Source organism: Trachemys scripta, chromosome 2 (assembly GCF_013100865.1).
Source record: "Trachemys scripta elegans isolate TJP31775 chromosome 2, CAS_Tse_1.0, whole genome shotgun sequence".
Classification (NCBI taxonomy): domain Eukaryota; kingdom Metazoa; phylum Chordata; order Testudines; family Emydidae; genus Trachemys; species Trachemys scripta.
The window spans coordinates 235,751,368-235,768,990 of NC_048299.1; the positions used below are offsets into that span (position 1 = coordinate 235,751,368).

Genomic DNA, 17,623 nt, shown 5'->3' on the forward strand with positions numbered 1-17,623 from the left:
GATCATGTAAGGACAATGTCAATTCTCCAGGGCAGCTATTAGTGGTTTTGAGGTATGAAACTTTGCTGGCCCATTCCAATAGTGTATCCAACAGGCTAACTTCCTTGGATTTCAATCCAAACTGTTACAAGTTACCTGCTATCAGAATGCAGAGAGGAAGGAAACCAACCAACAAATGTACTAGAATTCCAGAACGCTGTTTTCCCCCTTGACCGTATGTGCCAAGATATTTTCAATCTGCGCGAAATAGTTATGTGACCATGAATACCTTGGTAATTTTGAATAAAGTGTCCTTTAAAAGGTAAATGTCAGTTTGACTGGGAGAAATGAGACAGCAGCCACTAACGGGTCTCCTATTAAAATTATATTACTCTTTTTGAGGTTGAATAACTTGACAGTATACTCAAGGGACAGAGATGAGGGATGTAGGAAGTTTCAAGGGCAGAATTGAAATATGACTTAGCAATATATTTCTCTGTGTAACATCTTTCAATGCATGAGCAATCTCACATTATAAGCATTACTGATACTTCCTTTCTGATCTTTCAGACACCAGTGTAATAGTTACTACTGAGCGGTTGTGTGGAATGGAAATATGCCACACACTGTGCCTTGACATCAAGGGCCATTATTCAGCTTAAAAAAATAGTTCAATTGATCAGTGAAAATTTGCCACGTTAAGCTGTGGCCCTCTTTATTTAATCAGGCCCACAAATGTTTATGCATTCATAACAAATAAAATTAACTTTTAAAAAACTATAAAACATAACTTCTTGTTCTAATGCCTACTCAGCGATCCATACTTATTCCTTACTTAGGCAAAATTGCTGTTCACTTTGTTTTGCCTCAATGGCAACTTCATTACTAGCAGTGCATGTAACTTAAAACAAAGCCTTATGTTCAGCAAATTAATCTTTAATGCTGAATGGGAACAGTTTGGAATGCTGTAACAATGCAAAGGAGAATTCTACATTAATGACTTCTGTGATGGGTTGGATCACAGAAACCCCTTGGGGCTGCCAACTGATGTGCCAAGACTACTTCTGCCCCTGGTTACCCTGCCCTTCCAGCTTGGGACTTCAGTGCCCTGCCTGGTTTGAGCCAGACCCACTAGCCTGCTGCAAACCCAGACTCAGGTCTGAACCACGTCCCCCAACAGATGTAGGCTTAATTGTAAGTAGGTTAAGAAGTGTTCCTGTCTTTAACAGTCAGATGCTCAACTCCCAAACGGGTCCAAACCCCAAATAAATCCATTTTACTTGGGATTTCGCCCTCTATAACATTGATAGAAAGGTATGCACAGATGTTTTCCCTCCCCCCCCAGGTATTAATACATACTCTGGGTTAATTAATAAGTAAAAAGTGATTTTATTCAATACAGAAAGTAGGATTTAAGTGGTTCCAAGTAATAGCAGACAGAATAAAGTGAATTACCAAGCAAAATAAAATAGACTTGAGTGTTCTATGTCTAATACAGTAAGAAAACTGAATACAGTCCTCACCCTCAGAGGAATTCCAGTAAGCTTCCTTTTACAGACTAGTCTCCTTCTAGTCTGGGTCCAGCAATCACTCACACCCCCAGTAGTTACTGTCCTTTGTTTCAGTTTCTTTCAGGTAGCCTCTCCACCCTCAAGGATATCTCTTGAGCCAGCCGAAGACAAAATGGAGGGGTCTCCCAGGGGTTTAAATAGACTCTCTCTTGTGGGTGGAGACCCCCTCCTCTCTCCTATGCAAAGTCCAGCTCCAAGATGGAGTTTTGGAGTCACATGGGTAAGTCACATGTCCATGCATGACTCAGTTTTTACAGGCAGCAGCCATTGTTTACATGCTACCCTGAACATCCTCAGGTAGATGTCTTATGTGGATTGGAGCCTTCCAAGATTCATTGTCCTTTAAGTGTTTCTTGATTGGGCACTTAATTTGCACATTCCTTTCTCAAGAAGCTGACCAAATGCTTTACTAAAGCTACTTAGAAATCAAGCAAGTACACAATATTCATAACTTCAAATACAGCAAGGACACATGCATACAAATAGGATGAATAGATTCAATAGATCATAACCTTTACAGAGATATGTTACATGGTATATGTATCATAAAACATATTCCAGTTATGTCATATATATACATTCATAAGCATATTTCCATAAAGCTTTATGGGGTGCACGGTCACAACTTCATTTTTGCAAAGCACTTTGAAGATAAAAAGCATTTTATATCTAGGGCCAGATGGGAGCTAGCCTTGTTTGGGTACTAAAGAAGGGTACAAGACTATTCCACCCCCATCCTTCCATCCCTAAGCCTATAGGGAACCGACCACAATTGCAGTCTCCATGCTTCCCTGAGCACATGGACTGCTCCTGGCTAGTGCTCCATGGGATATCAGTCACCCTAAATGGGATGCGGAAGTGGTAGGGCAGGCTCGTTGTGGTGGGGATTGCAGATTGTACTTTCCAAGGTCCACCTCTTCCCTGCCATGTTTGGCGTGACAAGTATCTCAAGGGGCACAGCGGGGAGCAGCCCCTGTGGTTATCAGAGCACAAGGACATCAATTGTGGCTGGCCCATGCACAGAGAGAGTGTGCAGGTGGGGTTCCCACCTTGAGTCCCTGCATAGAGACCAGCCAAAGCTTGGCCTCTTATGTCAAGATTTTGATAATAATACTTTAAGCAATGGGAATGGGATGTCAATAATTGACACTATTTATTTGCATTTCCCTTTCCCCCCTGTAAGGCTATCATCTTAAAAAAAATCAAAATCGTGTCATAAATAAAATTGCTCAGAAAAATATAATCCCCAACAACCAACCAGCATTATGTGCTGTCATTGTTCAATGGGTCCTATAAGGCTAAGTGCGTTATCTGGAAAACCAGCTGCCTGCATTTGTTCCTCCCTGTTCTTAACAACTAATACCATGAAATGGAGAACAGGTTGAAGAGTATCTGCACTGAGTTTCAGGAAAGTCAATCCGTATCTCCTCTGCCATGTGCATTATGTGCTCAGAGCCCCCAACATCAGCATGTTAGAAGCAAAATTATTTTTAAAAAATAATTAATTTCTTGCAACTGTAAAAACCATTCACACAATCAGGTGACCGGAATGCCAGCAACTGAGCTCAGTCCAGAATGTAAAAGCAGCACGCCAATGTATCACAGTAGCCTTCCTCCAGAAGGAAGGGAGAACCTGTTTCTCTTGCATCTTCCTCAATGTACCACACAGCAGAATGTGTTCTGTGGTCTCCAGTATCAGGCTCCAATCAGAAGTTCCAGAGCTCCAATAAGTTGTCATTATTAAATTGTTACAGTATCATCTGGAGTCCCCAATTAAGATTTGGGCTCTATTGTGCTAGGCATTGTACAGACAGCGAGAGGCAGCCTCTGCCCTGCAGAGTTCAGAATCTAAATAAACAAGACAAACACAGAGTCAGATTGAAGATGGATGCACAGAGAAGGGAAGTGACTTGACTAGGTCACCACCAAATTTGGCTCTCACTACATGTGTGCAACCACGGCAGGACATTCTCCATGAGAGGCCTTTACCTTTGGAACTCATGATGAAAAACAGCCCAGATCTGTTGTGTTTTAGAGTACACTGCAAAGCACATTTCGTTGTTTAATCTGCAGCAAGGAAGATTTAGGTTAGATATTAGGGAAAACGTCCTAACTATAAGGGTAGTTCAGCACTGGAATAGGCTTCCAAGGAAGGTTGTGGAATCCCATCACTGGAAGTTTTTAAGAATAGATCAGGCAAATACCTGAGAAGGATGGTCAAGGCTTACTTGGACCTGCCTCAGCGCAGGGGGATGGACCTGATGACTCCTCGAGGTCCCTCCCAGCCCTACATTGCTATGATTTTCACAGGGTTTGGAAAAGGTTAGGAAGCACAGTGCAATTTGGTGTTCCTGGGGCAGATGGGGTATTTTTGACTGCGTGGATGGCTGAACTTCAGTTATGAGGGTGAGGAGAGGCTGCTGAATTTGTGACTATTTCTACAGGTGATATTTATATGCCATGGATTGTTCATTCTTGTTAAAACTGCACAAAGCATTGCTTAGGCTTTCTTTGATTTGGATGTTCAAATAGAAAAAGTAACTATTTGGCCCTGGCTGTAGAAAGTTTGAGTGATTAACTGGTTGGGATGGTTATCCTTTATGATGATCTGAAATCAACTGCACAGTGAATACTAGTATAAAATACATGAAAATACATCCATATAAAGATAAGTGTTAGTCAAAATGTAATAACTGCATTCATTGTTATCAGTGAACATCACAACTGAATGGGAAACTTATTGTCAAGTTTCTAATGCACAGTCTGGGGCACAATGTTCTGTTAAGCACAGTATCACCTAACTATAGCATTTGATAAAACTTGAATTGTTATTGTTGAAACAGCTGCACCACACTATTTCCAAGTATGCTGGAGGCAGCATCATTAGTTGCCGGGCAGAGTCAGCCATGGAGGCAGCATCTAGGATGACCAGACGTCCCGATAAAATCAGGACTGTCCCAATATTTAGTTGTTTGTCCCGCGTCCCAACCAATATATTTTGCACTCCGGCGTTTTTTTTTTTTTGCTTCAACGCCCTTTCCTCCCCCTCGCCCCCGCAATGTGTCCCAATATTTTGTTCTTGTTATCTGGTCACCCTAGCAGCATCACTTTTTTCCACAATGAATATAAACAAGTCAAAATACCGATTACAACTATTTGATGCACACCTTGCTGCAATCCTGAAGGTTTCAACTGCTCAGTCACTGAGGCCAAACATCAACAAACCGACTGAACTGAAGCATTGCCGGGTGTCTGGCAAACACTAAAAACTCTCTGGCAGGTGAAGAATTGTATAAAGTTGTATGATAGTTTTATTATTTCTAAGAAATTCAATATAAAAAATACAATATAAATGTTTTCTGAACACCATCTTCAGTGACATTATTGGCCTGCTGGGAGGATTTTAGGACTGGGATCGGCAACGTTCGGCACGCGGCTCGCCAGGGTAAGCACCCTAGCGTGCTGGGCCAGTTTATTTACCTGCTGACATGGCAGGTTCGGCCGATCGTGGCCCCCACTGGCCACGGTTCACCATCCCGGGCCAATGGGGGCGGCAGGAAGCCACGGCCAGCACATCCCTCGTGGGGGCTGCAATCGGCCAAACCTGCCGCGTCAGCAGGCAAATAAACTGGCCCGGCCCGCTAGGGTGCTTACCCTGGCGAGCCGCGTGCCGAACGTTGCCGACCCCTGGGCTAAGGTGTCACTTTTAGAGGCACACAGTCCACCATCCCGAGTTAAATGGTATTCTTACACACGTGTCCTACCACTGATACTCAGAAATAGAATATCTTCTGATTCTAAATGTGCCTGAAGCAAGCCAAAGACACAAACCATTATGAATATTAGTGTATCTATGGTAAAATACAGTTGTTATTTGCACTTGGTAGGAAATTAATGATTCAGTTCAATCATCCCTAGTATATTTAGCATACTAAGTTCCATAACTAAGGTTTGTTATTGTTTATCTAGACTTGAAAGGAACATTCAAGAATGTTTAACTTTGCTCTGTGTAAATAGTGAATTTTCTTTAGGGAAAATATATGAAGATTTGTAAATCGCTCCAGTCTAGAGTGCAATCTCACCATTTTTACTGGAAGAGAAAAGTATGCTAACTAATGGAAATGGTGAAATCTCAATCTTGATCAAATTTTTGAATTCTAAGAAAACCCTAGAGATGAGTTCCAGGGGCAATACTGAACACTCAAAGTTCAAAGGGAGTTTAGACACTGGGTTTAGATTTTAGCCCATTTGCAAAATTCAGATCCAGGTTTAGATACTAAGATCTTTGAAATCAAAGGTTTAGTTCAGCTCCATCTCCAGAAAAAACACATCAATAAAACAATCTCATTTCCTCAGGAGAATGTTTATGGTGTGGAAACTGATCGTTTTGCCCTCCAGTGTTTGTGATCCATCCTTAGCTACAAGATCATAGCTGTGGTAGCAGATTCTAGATCCATACAGGCAGTGAAAGGAGTTACAAAGTTGGTGACATCTTCTTGGGCAATGTTAATCATTAGAAACACTGTAACTAGAGCGGAGAATATTCTTTTTAAAAAATGTCATTATGGTTTTGTGATTCAAGAGTTGCTATGCAGCTTAAGCTGTTGTTGCAAGTGCTCTAAAGCTGAATATTTGAAATACATACTGTAAATTGAATTCCATGCCCTGCACTATTTAGCACGCGTGCACGTACATGTCCCTTTTATCCCAACATTAGACAGTATATAATAATGTTCTGCAGTATCCTGCATGTGTTTCTGACTCACACCAGTAGCAGTTTACTGCTGTATCACACTTTGCATAGCATGTCTTAATGGCAAGATGCCCACATTCAAGGCTTGCAAAACGCAGGCGGCTGTGACACAGGATTCCTTTAAGCTCAAAAATCTACACACAGAGGAGAATGGTGTTAGCATTAAAAAATAAAGAGGAATCTGCTCATTCTAAAGCATCTCTCCATAGATAGACATCATTATATATGAATGCATTCAGATTAAGTCTGACAGATGGAAATTCTGAGAGCAAGAGGTAGCATGGGGAACAACAGTATATTATCCATTCTGCTTCATCAATTACACTGAACAGTGGGTGGTCTATTATGTGGTTTATTACTGCTTTTGAGAAGTGTAGTTGGATTTTTAAAGCATTGTACTTATCTTTAATTAAAGTAAAATTAACAACAACAACAAATCCTCATATCCTTACCCTTTAGCAGAGGTCTTCCATTTACAAGAGGTTCAAGAAAACAGCACTTGGCTTGGAAAAAACAAGATATCCTTTGAGCCCACTACTTTTCTTCTGCTTTCAAGAGTTAACCTGTTATGTGGCACTTCCAGCAATATGCTGCTTGGGATGCTTGATGTGGTAACCACCTGCATGTTGCATACAAAATGAGGCACATTGTTAATAGCATTATGGTAGTATCCACAATGTGTTAAGTACTGTCCACACACAAAGAGATATATAACCCCTACCTGGAAGTGTTACAATTGACAGTCTGCAGCTGATGTTGATATCTGATCCATTCTTAAAGCGGTGTGGACTCCCATTAAAGACGACAGAGATGCATGGGTGCCAGGTTCCACGCACATGTATTCAGTTGCAGGGCTGGGATCTAAGAATGGAGTTGAAATAAAGAACGTCAGTACCACGTGGGTATCAGGAAGTCTGGACAACTGCTCTGCTCCTCGGCTCTGTAGAAGCATCAAATGCATATTTCACTTTAAGGCCAGATAATATCCTAGAGCCACAAACAAGCGTTTTATTTGTAGGTCTGTTAGATAAGAGCCTTGTCCTTATCTTATTTATCTCATATAATAGACCCCATAATGCACTTTCAGCTATTGTACAGAATTTGTGTTATTTCTGGCCCCACGGGACCTATGGTGGGACTGTTCCAAAACAAAACTAGAGCAGAACCACATACTAGAACCACGTGACTTAGTAACGGGGGAACAAAACTTCTGCAACCAACTTTGGCATTGTTGAGCATAGGAATGTAGCCCCCACTATCCCAGTAAGTCACGAATCACCAGGATGACTGTCATGGCTTGTCATCGTCATTTTCAGCTGGCAGGACTGTGCAGCCCAAATGTCCCAATGCTTGACAGTGGCCTATAAAAGTTTGGATAGCATCATGGTGAACCAAATGAAAAGTATCAGGGACCCAAGAAAGACCATATCACATGGCTCTCGTTTATCATTTAGGCAGAAAACAACAACAATACAGCCAAGAAGCCAGCAATTTATGTTAATTTTATACCAAGATACTGTCTGTAGTACCAATGTACAGGCTTGATTCTACCCTCCTCATCTTCGGCTAGCGTGTTTCAGCACACAGAGTATAGGCAGTGAAAATCTGGTTCATGGAGATGTGAGTACAGTGGTGCAAAGCACTCACAAACAAACAGTGTTCCCTCTAACTTTTCCCATACATGTGTGGAAATAATTTTGTTATGTGCACCAATATGGAGGTGATGTGGCACACATCACCTCCATATTGGTGCATATAACAAAATTCATGTGGTGGGGTATGGGCCGAGTGGTTCAGAGTGTGGGAGGGGGCTCAGAGCTAGGGCAGAGGGCTGGGGTGCAGGGGTGTGAGGGCTCTGGTTTGGGGTGCGGGCTCTGGGGTCGGGTCAGGGGTGAGGGATTTGGGATGCAGGCTGCCCCGGGACTACAGCAGGGAAAGAGCTCCCCCCCCCCAGCTCTTTCTCCCCACAGCAGCACCTGGTCTGGGGGCGAGAGGCGCCTCTCCCCACCGCGGCAGCTCCGGGGCTGGGGCTGCGGGATAGGTGCCCCTCCCCTAGGCATGGCAGGTCCAGGCTGGGGCTGGGTTCAGGCCGGGGCAACCCCATCCTTCCCCCATTGGGGAGACCCAGTACTGATTGGTGTATAGCCCCAAAATTGGGCAGCCCTGTCCAGGGAAGAAGCATTCCTGGATGTGCTGATGTAGGGCCTGAGCTGATGCCCACTGGAAAGTCCCCCATGGATTTCAGTGGTCTTTGGATCAGGCCCTTATTGCATTTCTAGGCAACCTCTAATGGAGCCCCAGCCCCAGTTAAAACTGCCTTCCAGTGATAGAACCACTGCCTACCCTCTCTTATGGGTGAATGCTCTGGGACCCAAGCAACACACATCCCTGCATGAGCAGAGGTGAATGGAGCCCCAAAACGCTATCACTTATAATCTGTACTCCTGCATCAGATGTATCGATTATTATTATTTAAAATGTATATTGTGGTATCACCTAGACACCTTAACCAGGTTGGGTCCCATTGTGCTAGGCCCTACACAAACACAATGAGGAAAATCCTAGATTTTTTTTTTTTAAAGCCTCTATCCCATCCAATGGGCAAGCTAGAAAATCAGATCAATCCCAGATAACCAGGACTACAAACGGGTCAACACGTAATTTAAAATGACATGTTCTCTCTTGCTCCCTTTCAATAGCTAATAACATATTCAGTTGCACGGCTGGGATCTAAGAATGGAGTTGAAATAAAGAACGTCAGTACCACGTGGGTATCAGGAAGCTAATGATCTTTGGCCTTGTTTTAAAGCGATGGTTAAAATTGACAGTCAGCTTTCTGACTATGCATGGCTGTGCTACAGATCCTTTACAGGGGGTGCGGAAAAGGTAATGAGAGTTTTAAGGGCCTTGCTCAGGACTAGAGAAATCAATTTTTAAAAGAGAAAATTTTCAAAGCTCTTTCAGTTGCACAGGACTTGAAATGGACTCACTTCTGCTTTTCATGAAAACACTGGCAGAGTGATTATAGAAATTTTGCCGTTTAAGTTTTCGCCGTTTGGATTTAGTAGTTATTCAGGGCCCTGTTTTGCAAGTCACAATTGTTATGTTCCAACTGCAGATTCAGTATCTTACACCTATGTATCATAAACATTCTATATGAGGATATATGGAATCTTCACATATCCTCACAAGCACAGAAATGGACACCTCTCTTGAGAATCTCCTTTCCTCCATCCCATGCCCCAGGAGAAGGGGACCAGAGTTTCAGATGGCAAGTTAGTCCACAGAATCTGCCTTTTTATCACATAAAATATCACTGCCCCTGTAAATGCAGAGCAATGGGTGCATGTGAGCTGGTCTAATACATGCACCACTAGAAAGCGACAGGAACTGGGAGGGTTCCCAGCCAACTACTTTGGAGTGACTATCAACTGGATAAGAAAACTTAAGGAGAAGGGAACATGCCTTCCCATCCACCCCAGCAATTATGTCTACTCTGTGGAATAAAATCTTGTATTTCTCATGATTAGGCATCTGAGAGACAGCCACAGTTCCATGCCACCATAAACAACAAACAATTCAATTTTCAAAATGACCATAGTTGTGTTCATCTTTCAATTAATAAACAGATACATTTAGTCTGCTGATGTTGCTTACAAAACTTTGGAAATATTTAATTTTAAATTATTTCTGCATATATATAATATAATGTGTATTCTATATTTCTGTCACTATTTATTCTTTTCTTTAGTCTTTCATTATTCCATATCCAAAGAGCAAGTATTTCTTTTCAGTCTAAAGTGGCTTTTAGACTATAGAAAACAGTAAGAAAACAAAGGTAAAGTCTCCATGAGAAAGCCGTGTATGTGTGTCTCCTCCTTTGTGACAGGTTCCAACAACTCTGAGAACTAAACGCTTGCTGTCACTGCACACAGAAGGCCTGATTAATTGTTACCCTGCTCTCGCAAAATGAGTCCAAAGTGATGTAAAATCCTACCAGTCAGAATGGTAAGAGTTCTGCACTCACTGTAAGTGACTGTACAAGGAGCAGGCCAATGAGGAATTGGACTCAGGGGGTTTAGAAATTTAAAGGCAATACACAGAAAATGTAGCCACAGATAATCAAGTAAGGATATTTGAATCCTCATAGTTTTAACAGCTCATGCCACTCCTTCCTTACTTGAAGCTAGAATCCTGTTTTTGACATCAAACTGGCTTCTGCTAAAATGACTGCAGTGTCACAAACAGATTATGACCTCCAGGGATCTCTGTTAGTAAAAGATGATTATGACCTTAGCTGACCCCAGTCAGAACCAGAGGATTATGACCTCAACTGACCGCAGTCAAAACCAGAGGTTTATGACCTCAACTGAACCAAGTCAGAACCAGAGGATTATGACCTGAATTGACCCCAATCAGAACCACAGGATTATGACAGAAATAAGCAGCAAGAGCAGATGAACTATTTAAAAACAAAAATTCTGTTTGCCTATATGTGCCCTTAGCAATAAAATAACAAGCAGGGAAAAAAATTAGGGAAAATATGTGACATGTGGGCCAAGCTGTTTATAAACAGAATGTTTCTCTCAGGCAACAGAATCTCCTTAAACATTTCATTAAAAATTAAGAAAATGCATAATAAACATACTCTATGTATGAGAAACTATTGTGAATACTGCATAACACAATTGCCATACACATCATCAGAGGCAGTGGGCCTGATTCTGCTTTAACTTGCAACATCCTTTCTGGAGCAACTAGTGCTGGAAAGAGCAAATGTGCCTTCAGAGCAGTTAGCCAAATTACAGCTGCCTGTCTGTATGTGTGCACTGGAAGAGAAGGTGGAGATCCCTGAGCCTTCTCTGTAATTGGGCCCTAAGTGACTTGTCTAAGAACAATAGGAAAAACAATCCTTGTCCAAGATTTTCAAAAGTGACTATTGATTTTGGGTGCATGAATTTTTGAGTGCTCAATTCGAGGCACTTTAAAAGGACTTGACTTTCAGAGGGTGGATGTTCAGCAAGCAAAACCTGATGCACCCATAAGTACTTTTTAAAATGTTGGCCCACATCTCCTGACTCCTTTTTCGCTGTCTTCTGTTCAAGACCATCCTTCCTAAGCTAATAAAAAAGAGAAATGAGGAATGAAACACAAAAAATTCTTAATTAACCACCCCTATATTTTCCATTTCATGTACAGTGTTACTGATTACATCAGGTATAACACAGTAAATCAGGACAGGCCTCTATCGGTCAGTATGCTGTAAACAAAGGTTGCAAAAAAGTTTCATTTTACTGATGTTTTACCCGCTCCACAGATTTATTAACCAATTAAAAGCACCTGTGTCAAGACTCAGATCACATATTGATGGCTTAGCTCTTGGATGACTCAACCTTTCGGATGCTTTCTCCACAAGGACGTAACATGCAACTCTTTTATAATTCACATGCAGCACCAAATATAGTTTACTGTGTTGTGGATGTAGGAGAAGTGTGTCTGGGCAATGGAATCAGAGAGGAAGAAAGAGAAGTACATTTAAAATAAAGGCTATTTGCCTGTCCCTGATTTAAAACATGATTAAAATTCAAAGAGACAAGAAAGAACTAACCTCCTCTTTTTAGGACAATCGGGAGCTGTCAGTGATAACTTCTACAGAAAAGGCATCTTCTATATAAAAGGAGACACGATCCATGGAGAAAAATAAGAAATCTAAAATATGACTTAATTTTTCTATGAGCCTCCTTGTCCGTCCCACCCATATTAAGGGCCTGAAACAGCTTCAATTGAAGTCAATGGTAAAACTCCCATTAACTCCAGTAGGAGCTAGAATCTAAGGGATCAATTCTGTGCTAATTCACCCCAAACAATCTGATTGACTTCAGTGAGATTTCATTGGGTTTAAGAACTTGGTCAGAAACAATGGGTTGTCAGTGTAATTTGCCAATAAATCAGGTCTTGCTAGCTGGCTAGAAAGGTTTGTAATAGTTGTTACACAGAAAGACAGATGGCCAAATTCTACCATGAGCTGCACTAAGTCATTGCAGAATTTGTCAGAGTGGTATTTAGAGAGAGAAGCCTAAGAGCAGTGGTCTATAGGATTACTTTGGATTTACACAGGTCTAACTTTGAGAGTGTAGTGCACAGTTTTGTCCACAAATCTATTTGTAACAATTAACAGGTGTGAAATGAATAGTTGTTGGCTAGTACAGATACCCTAATGTGAGCGCCACTGTTCATGTTGTGGCTGCTTCCCACACAAGTGAATCGTACTGTAATTTTCAAGAGACAAGGTGTGGGAGGTAATATCTTTTATTGGACCAACTTCTGCTGGTGAGAGAGACAAGCTTTTAAGCTACACAAAGCTCTTCTTCAGGTCAGGATCCGGCCCAGACTTGAAGAAGAGCTCCACCTAAGCTCAAAAGCTTGTCTCTTTTATTAGACCAACTTCTGTTGATGAAAGAGACAAGCTTTTAAGCTACACAAAGCTCTTCTTCAGGTCAGGATCCGGCCCAGACTTGAAGAAGAGCTCCACCTAAGCTCAAAAGCTTGTCTCTTTTATTAGACCAACTTCTGTTGATGAAAGAGACAAGCTTTTAAGCTACACAAAGCTCTTCTTCAGGTCAGGATCCGGCCCAGACTTGAAGAAGAGCTCCACCTAAGCTCAAAAGCTTGTCTCTTTTATTAGACCAACTTCTGTTGATGAAAGAGACAAGCTTTTAAGCTACACAAAGCTCTTCTTCAGGTCAGGATCCGGCCCAGACTTGAAGAAGAGCTCCACCTAAGCTCAAAAGCTTGTCTCTTTTATTAGACCAACTTCTGTTGGTGAAAGAGACAAGCTTTTGAGCTTAGGTGGAGCTCTTCTTCAAGTCTGGGCCGGATCCTGACCTGAAGAAGAGCTTTGTGTAGCTTAAAAGCTTGTCTCTTTCATCAACAGAAGTTGGTCTAATAGAAGATATTACCTCACCCATCTTGACTCTCTAATATCCTCGGATCAACACAGCTACCCCAACACTGCATAAACCAATGTAATTTTAAAAGTATGTTTACAAATTAGCAGTGTAAGAACCTCAAAGTAATTAATAAAATAAATTTGACTCTACCCCAGCATAGTGCATTCCTATGAGCCCCTGAATATCAGCAGAGTCACATAACTGATACATTTCTGTTTCCATCAGCATGTGCTAATTAAGATTTGACTCTGCTGTAAAACAGAGGCTGTAATAGTCCTACCTATTTAATTTTTCTCCCCCCCTGCCCCCTAATATATTGATTTCTGAGGGCTTTTGCTAATAGATCAGTGGTGCTCACAAATACCCCCCTAAGGGTACGTCTACACAGCACCTGGGAGGTGCAATTCCCTGCTTGGGTAGATGTAGATGTTAGAGCTAGTGCCTAAAAACAGATATCTGCCCAAATATAACCCAACCCAACCCCCTGGGTACATACTCAGGCAGTCAGCCCAAGCCCCCATCCATGCCACAATAGCCATACAGCCATTTTTAGTCACTAGCCAAAGCAGAGTTAGCGTGTATATGTCTACCCAAGGTGAGAATCACACCTCCCAGCAGCTGTGTCATCTCAGGTGAAACTTTTGCTTTATATCCTGCTGTGTAGTATTGATAATAGACCCTTGGTGGTGTTTCTCAGACTGACATTAACCCTTCAAACCTATCTCTTCTTCAGGAGGGCTGCGGCCATGGAGTACAATTTGCTTAATCTTCAGTATATTATTGCTGACCATCCCAGCCATACCCATGGGGGAAACTGAAACCTGCCTACCTATCTTAGAGATTTCTATGGCAACTGTTATCTAACCACTGATACTCTATGTTAGTTCAGTAAACGTAGGGCCCATTATTGCAATGGAACTATAAGTAGGCAAAAAACAATGTGATCAGAGGAGACTGAAGGCAGCAGTTTCACAAGACCTAAGCTTCCTGGCTACAAACACGCTGGCCAGGCAACAAACCCTGTTCTTGGCTCAAACCTTAACAACTGACCCAGCTACCCCGCATGGGCGGGAGGGAGGGTTGTGAAATTTGGTTGTTGTATCTAGGACTAGAAGCACATGACGGTTTCTAATGTTATCAGAGAGAGATGACTACTGTTAGATACATAATATACAACCACAAGGCTTTGTTCCCAGTTCTGAGAATCCTGCTTTAATCTTCCCCTGAATAAACAAAACAGAATAATGTTTTCAATGAACACATACTTGGAGCTTCCGCCTTGTATTTAAAAGAATAAACACTGACCTTGTGCCAGCTCCTGTTTTCTGTGACCTCTGCTCACTTTCCCATGTGCTCTGCTTCTCTTTCTAATTGCTGAAGCTATCTTTGGCCCCTCCATGCCCAAGATTCTTCTCTAAATTGTGTCTACTACCTCCTGCCCTTTACAGGTGGTGGATCCACAGAAAGAGGCTGTAGTGCCACTATTTGGGGATCTGGGCCAGAACTTCTGTAACCTTTGGAGAAGGCTTCTGTAACAGCATCAGAGACCTATTTGACTAAGGTGTCTTCTGTGTTAGACTCCCGCACTTGAACTTTCTGCCTTATCCCTGGCACCAAGCAGTTCCCCCCATACTCCGGCATATCTCCATATCTCTAGACTGTAGATTTGTTTTGCTATATTCTGCTGCTGGAATATAGCATCCACTCTAATGCCCCTAGCTGCTGGAATGGCAGAAACCCTTGCACCTCCCCGGATCTGTTTTCTTCTGGCATATCCCCAGGAAAGGTTCAGTTCAGCCCTAAACTGGATCATAATATGAGGGGCAAGAACTGGAAAATATGCTCTACATAACCCAGGCACTCTAATGCCCCTAGTCTCAGACATTAGTCACAAAACTATTTTCCAGGAAAAAAAAACACTTATGAATATTGTTTTGCATTTGTTTTAGTTCACAAATGCTCTCCCTGTCTCCTCTCAGTCGGAATATCATTCACATACAGTGCAAAATAAATATCCAAAAAACCACACTGAGACTTAGTTCTGCTTTGAAGCTAATTCTGACTGTCTCTATTCCATAGCATCATGGAGGAACACAGTCCATGTCTCTCTTTTCCCTTCTCTTTCTCATAGTTGGACCTTCACCTCACCACACCTCACTTAAAACCAAATCACCAATTATTCTATGACTTAGTTACAGGTCAGTGATGTTCCGATGAATGTTAAACAATCCAGGCATCATGCAAGAGAAAATGACTTGTTAGTGATAACTGATGATGAGATTAGGAGAGCATTTACAAAGGGAAATGGGTGACTTCTGTGCATGGACAAAGAAAGTAATGTCTGAGAATGCATAGCTGAAAACAAGCACTACAAATCTTTGAAAATCGTAAAGTAGACAGCATTGCAGTGGATGTGTAACTGTATACGCAGATGAGTCATAAGACCTGTATATCCAAAGTTGTATCAGTATACCCAAAAGCCACCTCTGATTTGTACCACTAACTGAACTATTTAATGAGAATAAACTGTGATTTTATATCTGGTTATGTAATATTTCCGATGCAGAATGCCTCCCGTTTTGCACCCCAGAATTGGTCTCATTTCAGCAAGGACTGAAGTACTGTATAGAACAGGGGTGGGCAAACTTTTTGGCCTGAGGGCCGCATCGGATTTCATAAATTATATGGAGGTTCGGTTAGGGGAGGAGGTTGTGGCCTGGCCCCCACCTCCTATCTCCCCCCCCCCCCCCCCCCCCCCACCCCTCCCACCCCCCCGTTCCCTGATGCCCCCCCCCCCGGACTCCTGCCCCATCCACACACACCCGCTCCCTGTCCCCTAACCTCCCCCGGACCCCCGCCATCCCATCCAACCCCTCCTCTCATTCCTGATGGCCCCCCCGGGACCCGTGCCCCATCCACACACCCTCACTCCCTGTCCCCTGACAGCCCCTGGGCCCCTGCCATCCGATCCAAACCCTCCTCTCCTTCCTGATCACCATCCACCTTCCTCCGGGACACCGGCCCCATCCAACCACCCCTTCTCCCTGTCCCCTGACTGCCGCCGGAACCCCTGCCCCTGACTGCCCCCTGCCACCCCATCCAACCCCCACTCCTTCCCAATTGCCCCCCCCCCGGGACCCCTACCCCCATTCAACCCCCTTCAACACCCCCGACTGCCCCGACCCCTATCCACAACCCCGCCCCCTGACCACCCCCTGAACTCCCCTGCCCTGTATCCAACCCCCGCTGCTCCCTGCCTCCTTACCACGCTGCCTGGAGCACCGGTGGCTGGCAGTGCTACAGCCATGCCGCCCAGCTGGAGCTGGGCCACGCTGCTGCTGTGCTGCCGCAGGAGCTCACAGCCCCACCACCCAGAGCATTCCGCCAGCAGCGGAGCAAGCGAGCTAGCTGAGGCTGCGGGGGAGGAGGGACAGCAGGGGAGGGGCCGGGGGCTAGCCTCCCGCTGGGCCAGGAGCTTGGGGGCCGGGCAGGACGGTCCCGCGGGCTGGATGTGGCCCACAAGCCATAGTTTGCCCACCTCTGCTATAGAACATAAAACGCTTTGGGACCTACTGGATTAGACATGCTCTATAAATGTAAGGTGATGATATATATTTATACTATAGTAACACCTCAGAACCCCAATCAAAGATCAGGGTCCCACTGTGCAAGGCACTGTACAGACAAGTAACAAAAATAGTCTCACCATAAGAACTTACTCTCTGAGTACTAGACAGAACCCAACAGGGGAACAAAATACATACATTGGGTGGAGGAAGGTTGAGAGGATGAGGTAACAATAAAACCACAAAGTAGAGCAGAAAAACAGGAGGCACAGCTGCCCTCCACTTGCCAATCCCAGGCACTGGTGTTTTGTAGGTATCACAGCAAAGGCAGCATCCATCTGGCCTGATTATGTCAAGAGGAAGTTGTTTGTTTTTATCCTTATGCCTTATGACAAGAGTTTCTCTCTTTGTACTTATAGAAAAACAGCATTGTTGGCAGCAGCACCTGCACTGAGTCCTGCATACTGTGGGGGTTTCAGTTATTTATGCTGCCTTTAAGCCTAAGAGAACAGTATTTGATTAAGAAATCTCTATTTAAATCTGGACCGATACTTAGTGCTCTACAGTATTGATCCAAAGCCTATTGAAATCAATGGAAAGACTCCCATTCACTTCAGTGGCTTTGGCTTTGGATCATGGCCTAACTGAGTTATTACATTAGCATGAACAACTGATACTTAATGCAAGGCCATCCACTAGCTGCACGTCTGACCCATGGCAATCTATGGAGAGACCACAGTAAAAATGCTATCAAGGTTCTTAATCTGGCAGACCATTTCTGATTTTTCCCCCTTTAGTAAGTGG

At 43.2% G+C, this 17,623-nt stretch overlaps 1 long non-coding RNA gene across 1 annotated transcript; it reads right to left on the minus strand.

Moving 5' to 3' along the window:
- Window positions 1-2,131: 2,131 nt before the first annotated feature.
- LOC117871663 lies at window positions 2,132-7,149 on the minus strand. Its single transcript, XR_004644320.1, has 3 exons — window positions 7,025-7,149; window positions 6,756-6,922; window positions 2,132-3,398 (listed from the first exon to the last, which is right to left on the minus strand). It is a non-coding gene; the product is annotated as an uncharacterized LOC117871663 (long non-coding RNA).
- Window positions 7,150-17,623: the final 10,474 nt, after the last annotated feature.